At 43.2% G+C, this 15,358-nt stretch overlaps 1 protein-coding gene across 11 annotated transcripts in view; it reads left to right on the forward strand.

Annotated features, from left to right (window-relative positions):
• Positions 1-15,358, forward strand: part of PCDH15 (protocadherin related 15) — a 684,798-nt gene that overhangs the window by 340,362 nt on the left and 329,078 nt on the right. For 3 of the 11 annotated variants that reach the window (XM_071811568.1, XM_071811569.1, XM_071811572.1), the window contains exon 1: positions 2,559-3,216. The exons of the other annotated variants lie outside the window; for them this stretch is intronic. The gene's annotated coding sequence lies outside the window, so the exon portion shown is untranslated. Of the gene's footprint in view, positions 1-2,558; positions 3,217-15,358 lie in introns of those variants that run through there. 11 annotated transcript variants of the gene reach the window in all.

A 15,358-nucleotide genomic window follows, 5' to 3' on the forward strand; every position in this document is an offset into this window, starting at 1 on the left:
ACTATACAAAATCTTAAAATCGTAAATATTTTGGGCTGGTTCGTACAGTTATGGTCTTGCTTTTCACTAGAAATACGTATGCTGGCAACTTTTAAGACTCAATCCAGCATTTCTGTCCTCAGTATTTCTCAGTATCCAGTGTGAACCCGTCTCGTTTCAGCCTATGCTCATTGTCTCTCCTACCGCATCTGAGCCCCAGCACTCAGTCAGTTTTCTAGTTCACCCATGATTGAATTGTTCAGCCACTTAGACCGTGCCATCCTCACTTGGAAACAAGAAAAGTTGTGGAAGACAGTGCTGAAAGTCTTGAGAAAGTCAATGGCAAAGGCAGCTGCTGGCCCCTCATCCACGTTTTATTGCTTTCTGATGTCTGTCATTTTATCTCAGCCAGGTTGGTCAGGCACGATTTAGCTTTGGTAAACCCAAGCTGACTGATCCAAATCACCTTCTTCTCCTTCATGTGCCCAGAAAAGTGTTTTGGGAGGACTCACACTATAATTTCCAATGATCTTCTTGTCACAGAAGGTGTTTAAAATAGCTGGAAGACGGAAGGTAATTTTATGCGAGTATATATTTCAAAAGGGCTAAAGTACAGGACCTGTTGTCTCCACAGGTGTCCATGAGCAGAATGAGACCTGGCTTGGCCAGGGCTGGGTTTACCTTGTGTCCTTAGGACAGGCCCAGCCTTCTGGAGGTGATCAGTGAAGAGCAAACTGGGCTCTAATGGGACCTTAGTTCCTGCTTTATACAAAAGCAGAATTTATTTCCCAGACATCTTATCGCTGAGTGCGGAACAATAACCCCTCTAAGTTGGGCAATACTGCACTTTTATCATCTCTGTTGTGGGCTATGTGTAAATACATTTCTGGAAGACTTTGGCATGCTTATCAATTGATTGCAGGGAAAATCCTCTGGGAAGCAGTGACCCTGGGTGTATTTTGAACGTATTTGCTCGTGGGATACAGGAACCTCACAGAAGGTAAAGAAATTAATGAGCACCTTTCAAGTCAATCATCGTTATTTTTGTCAGATTTTTCACGCTTCCAGAATAGCTTCCTTATGCAAAGCACTCGAGTGTTGTAAACCATAAGGTGAATTAATTCCTTTTGATAACTATCTGAGAAAATTTGAGACTAACAACAATAACATGCTTGTAACATATTAAATATTTAATAGACATGTCTGCACTGAAGCGAGGACTGTTTTCTCTCACTCCGCGGCAGTTTCTCTTGGCTGGTCCATGCTGCCTGCAGGGACTCTGTTGTTGTTGGGGAAAGCAAAATGCTGCCTCTAAGACCCTGTCCTGTGATTCAATGGGAGCTGATCGTGGCGTTTTGAGAACGTGAGCACCGAATATCGTTACAGAAGTATACGTTTGGGGGTTATGCTCTGGACGGGTATGGCTCATAGGAAAGCTGAAGCTTATGAATAGATGGGAGAACAAAATAAATGCACAGAGCTGCACTGGGAAGGAGTAGTTACCCTGGGTCTTACTTTTTCAGTTCTTCTTTATAGATAGTATTTTTTCAAGTTTTCAGTGTGCAGATATCAGTAGTATCGTTGGTCTCATAGAATAAAGAACATTATCATTCTGATTAGGCTGGATTTATGGTTTTGTGAGTTTCTTTTGAAGGAAATTAAGATTTGAACGCTTACTGGGCGAGTCGCGTTGGTGAGCAGGGTTTGTCTGCAGGGACCAGCAGCATCAGCCAGTTTCGCTAGACAATTCTGTATATTTTTTTAAGAACTGATGAAAAATTTCAGTCCTCGCACAGTTTTCAGGTAACCCGTGTGCTGTGGGATTGGCTCGTAGAGGTTACTTCACCATATTAACCTTTTGTCGTGAGCTCCTATTTAGCCTTGCCCTGTGCCCTGACAACAAATGCTGTTACTTTGAAAAAGATGGCACTTTTTTTGTAATAAGGACAACAATACAGTAGGAAATGGGCCTAGAACTTCTCAAGTTCTTTCACTTTGGCTACAAAAGCCTTTTGGGAGAGAATACCAGCTTTTACTTCCAGACAAGTCACATTTAACTGGTGCCCATCCCTTGCCAAGAAGGTCCAAAACTCTGTTAGAATGTTTTCTCCATTTCTCAGCAAGATCAGTGGTTGCGCTGCCCTCGCTTGTGCTGCAGCTTGCAGGCACAGACGTTACTGTTTAAGCTAAGCCCAAATTCAGGCAGGCTTACTTGACTCCTTACAGGTGTAAGCTCCGGAGAGGGTCAGTGCTTGCTGTTGAAATCCCACCTACTCTTATTAATCATTCAACTTTTAATACATTTCATTAGATGCCTGAGCAGTCTCACATAATTTGCATTGTGAGTCAGTGCAGGCTCTTTTTTTTTCTTGCCAATGGGAGTTTCACTGAATGCTGTTTAAATTTAATGAAGATAAATAAAACACGGAAATATTTTTCAAAACATTCTCCGGTCTTACGCTTTAGCCAGTCGCATCAGGCACCTTTCATTTCACATTACATAGCCTTAACTGGCAGTGTCGTGTCGTGAAGGGCTTTAGAGAGATTACTCCTGTCCTGGCAAATGAGCTCAAACACAGCCTGAGCTGCTGCCTCCCTGCCTGGAGGAACACGGGGGACAGCACAGCAGCCCTGGACACCGTGCAGGGGCAGGCAAAGCTGGGCTGCAGGCAGGGACAGGGAGCAGGCAGAGATAGGCAGAGCTGGACTGCAGGCAGAGCTGGGTTGCAGGCAGAGCTGGGCTGCAGGGAACAGACAGGGACAGGCAGAGGGCAGGCAGAGCTGGGCTGCAGGCAGGGACAGGGAGCAGGCAGAGACAGGCAGAACTGGGCTGCAGGCAGGGACAGGGAGCAGGCAGAGACAGGCAGAGCTGGGCTGCAGGCAGGGACAGGGAGCAGGCAGAGACAGGCAGAACTGGGCTGCAGGCAGGGACAGGGAGCAAGCAGGGGCAGGCAGAGCTGGGCTGCAGGGACAGGCAGAGACGGGCTGCAGGCAGGGAGCAGGCAGAGCCGGTGGCAGGCAGAGCCAGGCTGCAGGCAGAGGGCAGGCAGGAGCAGGCAGCCCCTGCCGGAGCCGGTGTTCTCAGATCTGCAGCAGTGGGATGCAGAGCAGCAGCAGCAGCAGCAGGCAGAGGATGCTTTGGTGCCTCTTGCTGTGACACGCCAAGGTGTTTGTCTCGCCGTCCCCGCTCCGTTGGTGATCTCCATGCCAGAGCCGTCGGAATCGCGCTTGCTCCAGGTTGTACGGGGTTTGTTTTGGCAGGAGGGAGCAGTGAGTGGTGTTTGTGGTGTTACTCTGTGTGCAGACCTGGGGGGAAACTTGCTGCACAGCCCAAAGCAGCAAACTTGGAACTACTACATCAAGCTGGGTTTTCTTCTCGTTTTGTGTTTCCCTTGGAATTAAAAGTAAAATTCCCCCTAGAACTAGTAGCTTGTTCATCTATTTAGAAAAATCTGTCACCAGGCATCGCTTGTTCCACCAGACTTAGAGGGGAGGGGGGTCAGTAAATAAAGTAGTGTCTTTGATTGAGGCAGAATGCGCTTTGTGAAGCCGAGCTCTGTGTCTTTGATAGCAGTGTGGCTTCCCCGCGGTGAGACAGAAAACATCCCAACACTTGCTTTTCAGTTATTTGTAGCAAAGTCTGGCTTCCGCAGCCATGCTCCTCTTCTTCAGAGGAACTTATTGTAGAGGAGCACTCATAACAGCCTAGCGTGCCCAGCAGCGTTTTGGGCTAATTTTTGCTGTTTTTAGAATTGAGGCTCAGTAAACTCATGGGCTTGTACACGGCTGATTTGTTGATATGGCTCTCAACTCGGAGCAGCAGTAACTCTTGTGTAGTACTGGCTGGTAGCCTCTCTCCTTCATCTCCTTTTTCTCATACCACAGTTAACCTTCATTTTTTAAAAAGTCATGTTCTTTGGTCATACCTTGAATATCCTTCATATTTAACTCTTCTTACTCCATAGTCTTTTTTTTTTTAACTGATTCCTTGTATGTTACTTTGACTCGTTTGTATTATTTTAGTAATTTCTGTTCTTGGATTTCCATATTTTCTTTGCCCAGTGTTCGTTGCAATATTACTATCAGTCTCAAGACTCTGTTTTTGGTAAAAATAAAAAGTGTTGCATTTTAGTGATTACTGTGTTCTATTTAACATGGAGAACTATAAAGAAGTTGATTGTACTTTACATATCATTTGAAGACAGAATGGAGATGTGTGTGTATATGTTTATAGATAAGAAGCCTGTATTTGAAGTGCTGTGTTTTTACAAGGGATAGCAGGGGACCCTGTAAGGTTAACTCTAGGTCCACATTTCATTACTTTTTATAAAGTCAGCTGACTGGTGGAGCTGGAAAACTAATGGTATAGGACACGCAGTAGACGATTAATGATATTAATATTAATGTATTGTGGACTTCTACAGGACCAAGCCTGGCTTTAGAGAGTTGAGACTTTGTGTATGAATTCCCATCTGTTCTTATCTGAATACAACTATTGCTTTTGGTTTTCTTTTCCTGGGGAGGCAGAGGAATGGTTCAGCGGGGGTTATTTGATGCATTTTATCTATGGGCGTACTCGGGTTTCTGGAACACGATCCACATGGCTTGGCAGTTCCAACCCTATGAAATAAGAGTGCGATTAACTGAGCCGGCTGCTCGGCTTACGGCTGAAGCGCTGCTGTCCCAGCTGCTGGCCTGAGCACGACACTCTTCCCAATTGCTGCGTTTCACACCGTACCCTCCCAGAGCCAATGTACAGACCCTAAAGAAGTCTGGGGCTCGATATCTTCTTCATGGTTCTCTACTCCTCCTATATCACTGGTTGGAATAATTATATTGTCACCTTGTGTCGTATTTGCTCAGGTGTAATAGCTTTGCCAGAAAGGCAGTCGCCTGTAAAATTGTGGTGCCAAGTTTTTAATGTTCTTTGGAAAGGTGGGGAGGGTTGCTAGAGACTTTTTAAAAATAGTAATGATTTTTTTAAAACATACCTCTTTTTTCCCTTCTTTTCATGAGCTCTGTGGGATGATAACATCTTTGTTGGGAACAGTATTGGGGTCTTTACACTGAAGAAACATTTGCTCACAAATACTTTCAAATGCCCATTATCCTCAAGCACTATTTAAAGCACTATCGTCTAAGTTCATACTTTAAAATACGTATTAGGAGCTTCAGATTGGAAAAGACCGTCTGTATCTCTAGGGGTGGTTCTTGCTGCTGCCGCCTCACTACCGACCCATCACTGGGGACTTACTGACCTGCATAAAAAAGCAAGCATATGGTTGGGATTTGGGATTTTTTTTTCCTGTTCCTGGAAATCTGGAGCTCCTGACACTCAGATCCTTCTCCTGATCTCCAGAGTAAACTCAGTTTGGGTGGGTTGTGGTGGTGGTTTTGGTGGTGGTGGTTCCTTGGTTTGCTATGTCTTTGCTGTCCTTTTTTGAGTAACTCTTTTATCTGAAATTTATCCTTTAACATGATGATCAAAATGGTGCATGACGTTCATTTCTAGGCATTACCAGTGTTTTGTTCAGTGATACCACTGCTTTCTTGTTCTAAGGATCAGATTTGCCTTTTTGCACCCGGATCCCATGCATGGTTTATAATTAAGTTGTGATTAACTAAAACTCCCTGCTCATCCTCCTTTGCATTTTTCCCTGGGAAGTTCACAGCACAGCGGGAACCTTCTTGTTGTACCCCCTGCCTACACGACCTTGAGTTGTCCGTTGTTGAATTCTGTCCTGTTTCTGTTACTTCAGTTCTTCAGAGCATCCAGTTATTTAATGTGTGTTCTCTCTCTCAATAGCTGTATCCTTGTGCTAGTATGTATTGCCAACCTGTTCCTTGTCTTAGCTACAGAGTTATTAGGTGAAATGTTTAATAAAATCAATTCCAAGACTGATTCTTAAGACCCTCTAATAATCCCTTAAGTTTTCGGGACTTCTGCTGTTGTCTCCCCTTGAACCAGCTGCTCACCCACCTCTCAATTCCTCTGCTAGGTGCAGCTTACCCACCAGTTTCCCGTGTGACACTGCTGAATGCTCTGCTAAAATCCACACTAATGAGATCTACAGCATTTGGAGAATGTTATCTGGTGAAGTAAGCTCTTAGGTTAGTCTGTCTCAGCCTAACTTGCGCTAAATCCAGAATAAATTTGGTCACATTTACCAGTGCTTTTATGCCTTCAGAAGGAGATTTGAAGGGAAACGAACTTCAGCGCCACTCAAGTGAGTTTTATAGCCTTGTAGAAAATCCTTCTCTTTAACTATGGATAATTTATTTCCTACCCTTTAATTGTATGCAGTGTCTTAGTTAAAAAAAGTCTCTTAGTGATGTTCAATTTTGTGTGTTTTATTTCAAAAATCTGGGTTTGGCTGTTTAATGACTCCTAAAGTTTTTCTTTCACTTTCTAATAATTTCCTCTTTTGTTACCCTTATGTGTCTTACATTTTTTCTTCACCATTCATCCCTTTCCTCCCATACCATAGTAAACATAAATGCCCTTACTAAAGAGAAGGTAAAAATGTCCTTTGATTGTTAGATTCTGCTTCCCCAAATACCCTTCTTGCTGCATGAGAACGCAAGTTGTTCTTTGCCTGATCCTTTCCTACTCGTAGCACCCAACATGTTTTATAAAGTTACCAAAACCAGGAAAATACGGTGTGGACTATGAGGTCTTTCTGAGGTTGTCTTATACTAGTTCTCACTATTTTGTCTTTTCTTGGCTTCTTCATTGTGTCTGGCTTTAGGCTTTTTAAAAATCCCCATGTTTTCCGTATGAAAGCTATGTTAGAGGTGGTTAACTGTGTATTCATACAGAATAAAACTGCGAGTCCTTCTTCTTGAAGGTCTTTTCTCTCCCTCTTCCTTCCCTGGAATTCAGAGGGGTTTGATACCTGAGATGTGAAGGTTTCTAGGCCTCCTTCGTATGTCTGAGCTCCTCAATTCAGCTGATTTTTTTCAAGTTAGTTCCTTTAATTTATTTTTCAAAACAAATGCTGATCACCCTTAATTACAAATCTGTTTTCTTTTGTTCCTCCATTTTGTTTAATCAGCTTATTACCATTCAAATCCAGTTTTGTTCTGAGTGAACTCTCTCAAAATCGAGTACGAATTAACCTTATTTCTTACAGATGTAAAGGTTATCGACAGAATCAATCATGTCTGAGAGTATACATATTACGCTGCTATTAGTATTCTTTGCTCTTTGTATCGGGAAAATTAAATTCTCCAGTAGTGGCTCAGATTCTTCATAGTTCTTCTCTTAAGAACACTACAGCAATCTACATGTTGCTTCAAGGTTTATGGCATTACTGCAGTCAGATGCAATTTGCCTGGATCAGCTCTTCCCAGGGTGGTTTTGATCAGAAGCAATATTGAAGTTTGACATATGGTGCTCTTCTGGCTTTCTATCTCTGTCTCAAATAGAAAACCCTTTGGAGAATATCTTCTCTGCTCATGGCTGCAGAAATAATAAGATCGAGCTAGCTGGTTGCACCAGTGACCCCTCTGGTTTGTTACCTGGGCTACAGGGATTCATATGCAAAGAGTTATTTTCTACTATCAGCACCCCAAGAGAACCAGGGGAGAACTCTGCCCAAAATTAGGCTGGACATGGCAACAGCATCAGAGTTTCCACCCTGGCATTAACTACGGCTCCTGCCCTCTGTTGTAAGAATCTGAATAATCAAAGTGTGGTTATTTCCTGTGGATGTGGGAATTGTTAGGATCCTCGTGAGGCGCTCCTTCAAACGCTGCCAGTGCTTTTCTTCTGTACCATCTGTAGAGAATTTTTAAGATTTTTCCTTTCCACCACCATCAGGTGATCACAAACTGGATATACATCATACCGGTTTACAGTTACAATGAGGAGGTGCCAGAAAGCTTGCAGATGTAACCAAACCTGAAGCTTCTCCTTCAAAATAATTCAGAACCTGATCTGAAGTCAATATTTCCAAGATTCAGATCTTTGCTTTAGTGCGTCCAGGTGGCACAATTTTACATCCACACGCATATGTAATGTGTGTGCCTATGTACGCAGCAACTGCTGTCCGCACTCCAGGTGTTCAGGGGATGTGCTTCAGCAGTGGTTTTGGTGGTGCCCCCTTCGTTTTAGTGTTCCGCTTTGCTGGGTGGACCTTCTCTCCCAGTGAGCTCGATTGTCACCAAGTTTGTGCACAGATAGATACTGTTGGTTTGACAGCAACATATCTGCAAGGTTTCAGGGTGAAAATCCAGACCAAAATCCAGGCTCTTAAGAATAAAACATTTGTATCACCATATACAGAAATAATCATAAGCTCTATAAAAGCCGAATATACCTTCTGTGCGACATTTGAGATGCTACAACACCTTTTCCATGTCTGAAAAAATTACTATTGCTTGGTAGTACTTGGTAGAAAAAACTGGAGAAGTTGATGCATAGTCATCATCACAGCTCCCACAGACCGGGGAGCACCCAAATAAAACAGATGCTGCTTGGCACAACAGGTCAGAAGCTGATGATGGGATACAGAGCTGTTCTTGGCCCGTAAATTTACATCTTCGGTTCATAAATAATTGACAATTTGGCAATGTACTTTCGCACTGTATCCTTCCTTTAACAGTTTTGCAATGAACTTCCAGCACATTTGATGCTCTGGGGACTCTGTTTTGGAAGTTCTCTCTCAACCCACTGAGCATTTGCTTTAGAAGTAATCTGCATTGAGAATAAGTCTATATTCACCATCGCTTCTTTGTCTCAACGCAAACACTGGCACTGCCAGCCCTCTCTTTTTCAGATCCAGTGTAACTGGCACTAGTTTGGTACCAAGCGCCCTGCTGTGCTGATGCAAGAGAGACGTGAACGCCCTGGTCTGCTTCTGCTGGACCATTACAGCCTTGTTTAATTTGTGCTGTCGTGACCCTTTCTTCCTCTGCAGTGGCCAGTTTGTTTTCTGAATAGCTCAGGTGAGCCCTGGGTTTGCTTCTGCAAGTGAATCTCTGTGCTACAGGCACTGCTTGAAATGCAGCCAAAAGTCGGGTATGCTGGCTTGTCCCAGACGCACCTCTGAACAAGCAGAGGATGTGCTTCTCCGGCAACCTTGACTCCTTTCCTTCTGGATGCTTCTGACTTACTCGAGTGTTGAACACACCATATGCAATGCTGTCCTTAAAGATAGGGAGCAGGTTTAGAAATCACGGCCCTGTAACTTGGAATTTAATAGCTTAGAATCTCCCAGATTTCCCAGCATCAACTGGGAAGTGGAGTCCACACGGCAGTTGATGAGCCGTGGCAGGCCATGGTTATTGCTGCAGGCATTTCAGCTGAGGAGCTGCATATTCACCATAGCTCAGGGCTGCTGCTGGTGCTGGCAGAGCTCTCCAGAGGAAAGATGGACTGATCCAGGGCCTAGCATGGTTTTGTCCTTGGATCGACATCGGAGACCCGAGAATTACAAAATCACAGAATGTGAGGGATTGGAAGGGCCCTGGAAAGCTCATCCAGTGCAATCCCCCCATGGAGCACGAACACCCAGATGAGGTTCCACAGGAAGGTGTCCAGGCGGGTTTGAATGTCTGCAGAGAAGGAGACTCCACAACCTCCCTGGGCAGCCTGGGCCAGGCTCTACCACCCTCACCAGGAAGAAGTTTCTTCTCAAATTTAAGTGGAACCTCTTGTGTTCCAGTTTGTACCCACTGCCCCTTGTCCTGTCACTAGATGTCACCAAGAAGAGCCTGGCTCCATCCTCCCGACACTCACCCTTTCTATATCTGTAACCATGAATGAGTCCCCCCTCAGTCTCCTCTTGTCCAGCTCCAGAGCCCCAGCTCCCTCAGCCTTTCCTCGCACGGGAGATGCTCCACTCCCTTCAGCATCTTGGTTGCTGCGCTGGACTCTCTCCAGCAGTTCCCGGCACCATGAACCATCGTTCGGATGGACCTGTTGCTTATCTTTTGGTATAACTCCTTCTCCCTACTCACATCAACTTAGCTCAATGCAAAACACTTCCATGTAATATGCTTTGGATCATTTCTTTCTTTGGGCAAAAATTTACATACAACCCCTGAAAAATGTGACTTAATTTCAGCAGACTTGTGGGAAGGCAAAATAAGTGAGTAGTAGTGATGCTGATGAAGACTTTGGTTTCGAGTTTGCCAGCATCTGGGCTGTCAGTAGATACGCAAGTAAATGAGACAAATTTGGGTGCCTGATTGGGGCGGGGGAGAGAAAGGTTTCTGTACTATCTCATCACACAACCTACATGATTGTTATGAAATGAACTGATGAGAGATATTACTTCTCCCACCATCATTAGGATGCAAGTGTTCTCTGAATGTGCCAGATGTTTGGCTTTCATTATCTGGAAGTTTCTTTCATTTCCAGCCCCAGTGAAAGGGAAGCCTGAGCACGTCCAGCAGAATTATAAACAGTTGCCTGTAGGAACGAAGACAGCCGCCAACTTAATGAACTGCATCGTGGTAATAGTGAGTCCAGCTAATGAATGCGTCCCTTGTTATTTCAGAGAGGTGGCCAGGTGACAGTTTTCTGATTCTGGATCACTGAATCCATATGGATTACTTGTCTGAGAAAGGTATCCTTTTATTTTAGTATTTGGAAGGAAGTTATTCAATATGCTATATTTTACAGTCAGATTTGTGAGTTATTCAGAATACCCCTATATTCAAAGCTGGCTGAGGGTATGTTCTCTAAGGTGGTAGCAGTTAAAAAATGTGTCTTCACTAACGGTTTTTTGCATTGATTTTGGAGAAATCCAATGAGCATTTTTTTTTCAAAGCACTGTAATACCAAGTCCAGTGGTGTTTTTTGAAAGCATTAGTTTGTGTAGAAGGAGGAGTTTCTGGAGTGTATGTTGTAGCTGGCTGGTTAAGGCTTACACATTTAATACCAAAGCCACAGGAGACTCTCTTGACTCTATGTGATAAGTCAATTGTGTTACCACAATATTCCCCAAATATTTGTCACATTACTGGACTGCTTTGGAATATATGCGTATCTTTTTATTCCTAAGGATTGAATCAGTGGTTTTGGAGCATTGAGAGGTGCTTGGATAGACAAAATATCCCTGCAGCGGGTGGAATGGGTTTGTTCTTTCCAATGGTGGAAGAGGAGAGAACTTGGGTTTTATTTGTTTGTAATTCTTCAGCATTTAATGTTTGTCATAATTGATCTGGAGCGATCTTCACTGCCGCTCAAGTGTGATGTACGGCAGGGGTATACAAGGAGTTGCCACCGTCACGTTGGCAGCTCCACCTGAGATTTCTCGCTGTGCTTTTCTACAGTGGTAAAGGGAACTAAAAGCTGGCAGATCCATCTCTCCAGAAACTTGGGGGATCTGTGTCCCTATTCATCGCATCTTTTAGGAAAGACAGGGTGGAATTACTGCTGTGCTGCACCATTTCTCCCTGAATAACTGGAGGGAATTAACAGGTTCTTGAAATACACTGTAGCAAAAAATGATGAAGCCTCCAGCAGTGTGGATGTAGAAATCTTATCTGTGCCTGTCTCATCAGTCAGAGCTTCTGGACTGTTCTGTGCAGAGGCCAAATCAGCTCCTCAGTATCTGGCTTCATTAGGCAATATGACATTTTAATGCAGTCCAGTGGTTTTCCATAGCTTTGATCAGGCGGGATGGGAAGCAGTGGATTGATGAAGATCACTTTGTCCTGTAGGTGACATTGCAAGTACTGGACATACATAGTTCATTTTCACGGGCTTAGTGTGCTTGCTTTTCCATTGGTTATGACCTCAAATCCTTTTTGTCAGGAAGCTGCAACTTGAGAAAAGGATCTGGTGTTTTATTTCCTTCCTATTTTCTTGAAGAGGAGCTGTGCAAGGATTTGGATCGAACAAAAGTGGCAGAACATGAAGGGAAATAGTGTGAAATGAATGAGAAAGGTATTTGGGATGGGAATTGTCCTTGATCAGAATAATTCCTTTTCATGATCCATTTTGCAAATGACAGGAAAGTGTTGTTATGGAGCAACACGTTATCCTTTTTATGCAATTTCTTTGAATGTGTTGACTGGGTTAATATGAGAAGTGGAAAGGAAATTCCATGTTTAGTGTCTAAAATGTATAATACATGCTTAAGTACTTACTCTTGTCTGTGGGTAACTGAAAGAGGGTTGTTTTATGCTTAAACAAGTTTGAAGTACACCTGTGCTATTGATGCAAATCAACTGACTTTGAGTACTCTAGTGATTTCTAAGTATTAGAGTTAAAATCTTAGATATCTAACTTCTCAGAAATAGCATATGTTTTGGAAAATATGGTGGCTTTATACATATAAATTCATTTTCCTCTCTATATAGAATGAACCTATGCAAAACATTTGGTTTCTGCGTTAAACACAGAATAGCTTCTCCAGGAAATTAGGAAGAGTTACGAACCATTCCCTGTGTGATGAACCCACTGCTGGTTTTGCCTGTTCAGTGCAACACAACGACTGAAATGCAACACAATGATTTTTAGTGATATTGAGGGCATGAAAATATATAGGAATAAATATGAGTGTATGGGGAAGGAAGAGCCAATCAGATTGCAGTTTTTTCTTATATGCCATACACTTGATATAATTTTCTGGATTACAGTTAATTGGTCACATTAATCATAAATATTTTGTAAATGAAGTGTAGAAGAGGTGGTACTTTAGCAAGTTTATGAGAGACTAACTAAATTTCAAAACAAACCCCAGCTCTCTTCTCATAACAGGAATAGTAATAATATTTCGTAAGTAATTGTAGAGAAGGGACGCAGGTTATTTTTGCTCAGATGTTTTACATTAACGTAAGTTATCATCATACTTATAAGATGTAACAACAATAATAATACGTACCTTGCACTGTAACATCTTCTGTGATAAGTACTCCAGCCAGCCTGTTACTGCCTAGCTCATGACTGAAGTTTTGGGCAGGGGGACAGTTTGGGGACAGTTTGGCACAAGTGAGCAGCCCCGGGAGTGTTCCGGAGCTGTTACACTGCTGGGAATCAAAGCTTGCACTTACTGTACTCGTGCAGTAAAGTCACTTTTTAGTATTGCAGCTATCGATGTTTTGTCTAGTGCAGACAAGCCAGTGAAGAATCACGCTCAGCCAGGGCAGATGCCCCTAGACAGCTCTTGTTTTTTAAGGAGCCCTGCACAGTTGATTTCAGTGTCAATAAATAAGAAATTTGCTGAGAAGCGAGGAACTCCAGGTTGATGATCCCAAAGTTTTATAGACCCTCTGGCCTTTTAACAGAAAAAGCAATCTTTCACTTTGAAAACACAGGGTTTCTCAGTCTTTATGGCATTAGGCATATGTTAGTGGCTTCTGTGTCCTAGCACACTGGCTTGTCTCATCCAAACTTGGAGTATTGCTAATGGAACTCACAATATGATTCTTCCTCTTGCATCTCAGCATTTTGATACTTCGCTTCTTTTTCTTTTTGGCTTCTTAGGGTTTTTGAAATGCAACTGAACACTCCATCCTTCAGAGAAGTGAGAACGCTTCCCTGCTTCTTGTTTCTGGAGTGGGAGTTAATGTGCGTGAGCTTTCAACTAGAAGGATAATGCTTTGTGCGCATTTGCAATGTTTGTGTGGTGATTTAATCAGAGACATTTCCTCGGTTCTTGAAGAAGCGGTCTGGTGTCGTATATAGAGAGATTTTTCAGGGGAGAACGTGGCATTGGTATTTCTGGGGAAGAGGAGAACATTTGAGGTGGGAAGAGCTGAGTGGAAACTGGAGTCAGTCGAGGGGATGATCTTGGTTTGGTGCTGCTCTTTCCTGAATGAGCCGGCCGTGCTGATGGCCGAGAGGCAGCACAGCCATAGCGATGGCAGCAGTAGCCTGTAGCAGCAGATCATCCTTCCAGCCTGTCCGTGCATGTGGGATGGCAGAACGGCACTCGCTGGAAATCGAGGTTGGGGATTGAAGAACTTTTCCTAAATGTAAGGAAGATAAAGCAGTGCTTTGCAAAAACAGCTTTTCAAGCCAATTTACAATACTTTAACGGTATCCATGTGTTAAAAATACATGCACCATGTGCTGTTAGCTCTGACTAACTGGTGTTTCTCGATGGAGGAATGTTCCAGTTTAGCATTCTTGTTTCGCTGGTTTTATAGGGAAGAGGAATGTGTATACTGGCTGTAAATGACAAGCTTAATCCACTTGAGTATGCCATATATCTAATTACAATCTGAGATTATTAGGTTTTTAGGTAATCCTTTAAATTAGATCAGAAACAATTTTGTCTTCCAGCTGATGATTCCTTTCAAATAGAGTTTTGTTTTCTTGTCTAGAAAAAGGAGGTTTTCTGTAGTCTCGTGTCCTGCTTTCAGACATTCCCATTGCAATTTCCTGTTGTGCTCATGAGAGGTTAGAAAGCCCCGGCTGCAGTAGCTGCTTTGTAAACTCCAGAATTGTTTGTAGCCTCTCATGAGCACAACATTTGAAAAAGTGGTTGATGCAGCTGAGCTCCTTTCCTATTGCAGACATTTCTGGCTGCTGAGAGTGACACAGGGGCCGCTTCTGTGAGGACACTCAGTGTTTTCATTGCCCGAGGCTATTTTGGTTTGTGATTCTGTATATTCTCTGTGAAAACGGCTTTGCAGAGGCATAGGGTGATTCCTGAAAAGGGGCAAAATCCTTAAAGCTTGGGACGGTGCAGCGCTGAGCTCCAGGCGCTATCGGCACCTTCTGGGTTATCATTGGGGTTGTTGCTGCCGAGTGCTTTGGAGCTGTAATGAGACGAGTAATTCTAATGCCATTAATTTTGCTCCTGATATTGCCTTTTCAAAATACCAGGGTTGCTTTGACTGCATTCCCGTATCACGACTGTCTGATGCTGATATAAATTGTCTTAGAGACTGTCAGAGTCGATCACAAAGTGTCACCTTTGATTTTTCTCAGCTGAGCCAGCCCTAAGCCTCTGTTGATCATCACCAGTACGTGGTGATACAGTCGCATTTACCTTCGGTTCTCTACAAATCTGCTAGTTAATTGTAAGTTTTTAAAACTTTCCCTTTTTGGAGGCTTTTTGAAACTAAAATTGTTGAATCGGCTGCTGTTGTCTTAGGCACCAATGCAGAAAACCTGTCTTAAAGCCCAGCTGTGCCATGCAAGGGACAAGCAACCTCAGTTTATGACTCGTTCTAGGAAAACTACATGGGCAATGTTGCTTAATCAGTTGTTCCAGAAATTAATGAAGGCTTCAACTTTTCTCCTTCTTCATATATTGCATTTAATAATCCCATTAATTCTCTAACGCTAGAAAGAAACAAATCACAGGTTTTCAAGATGGATAGTCTTGGCATTTACAGGCTAGAAACGCCGCTTTGTATTTTTTGCAGAATTTGTAACGTCTGGGAAACTCAACAATTTGAAGTCATGCACTGA

The sequence above is a fragment of the Patagioenas fasciata genome, chromosome 8 (genome assembly GCF_037038585.1).
Source record: "Patagioenas fasciata isolate bPatFas1 chromosome 8, bPatFas1.hap1, whole genome shotgun sequence".
Classification (NCBI taxonomy): domain Eukaryota; kingdom Metazoa; phylum Chordata; class Aves; order Columbiformes; family Columbidae; genus Patagioenas; species Patagioenas fasciata.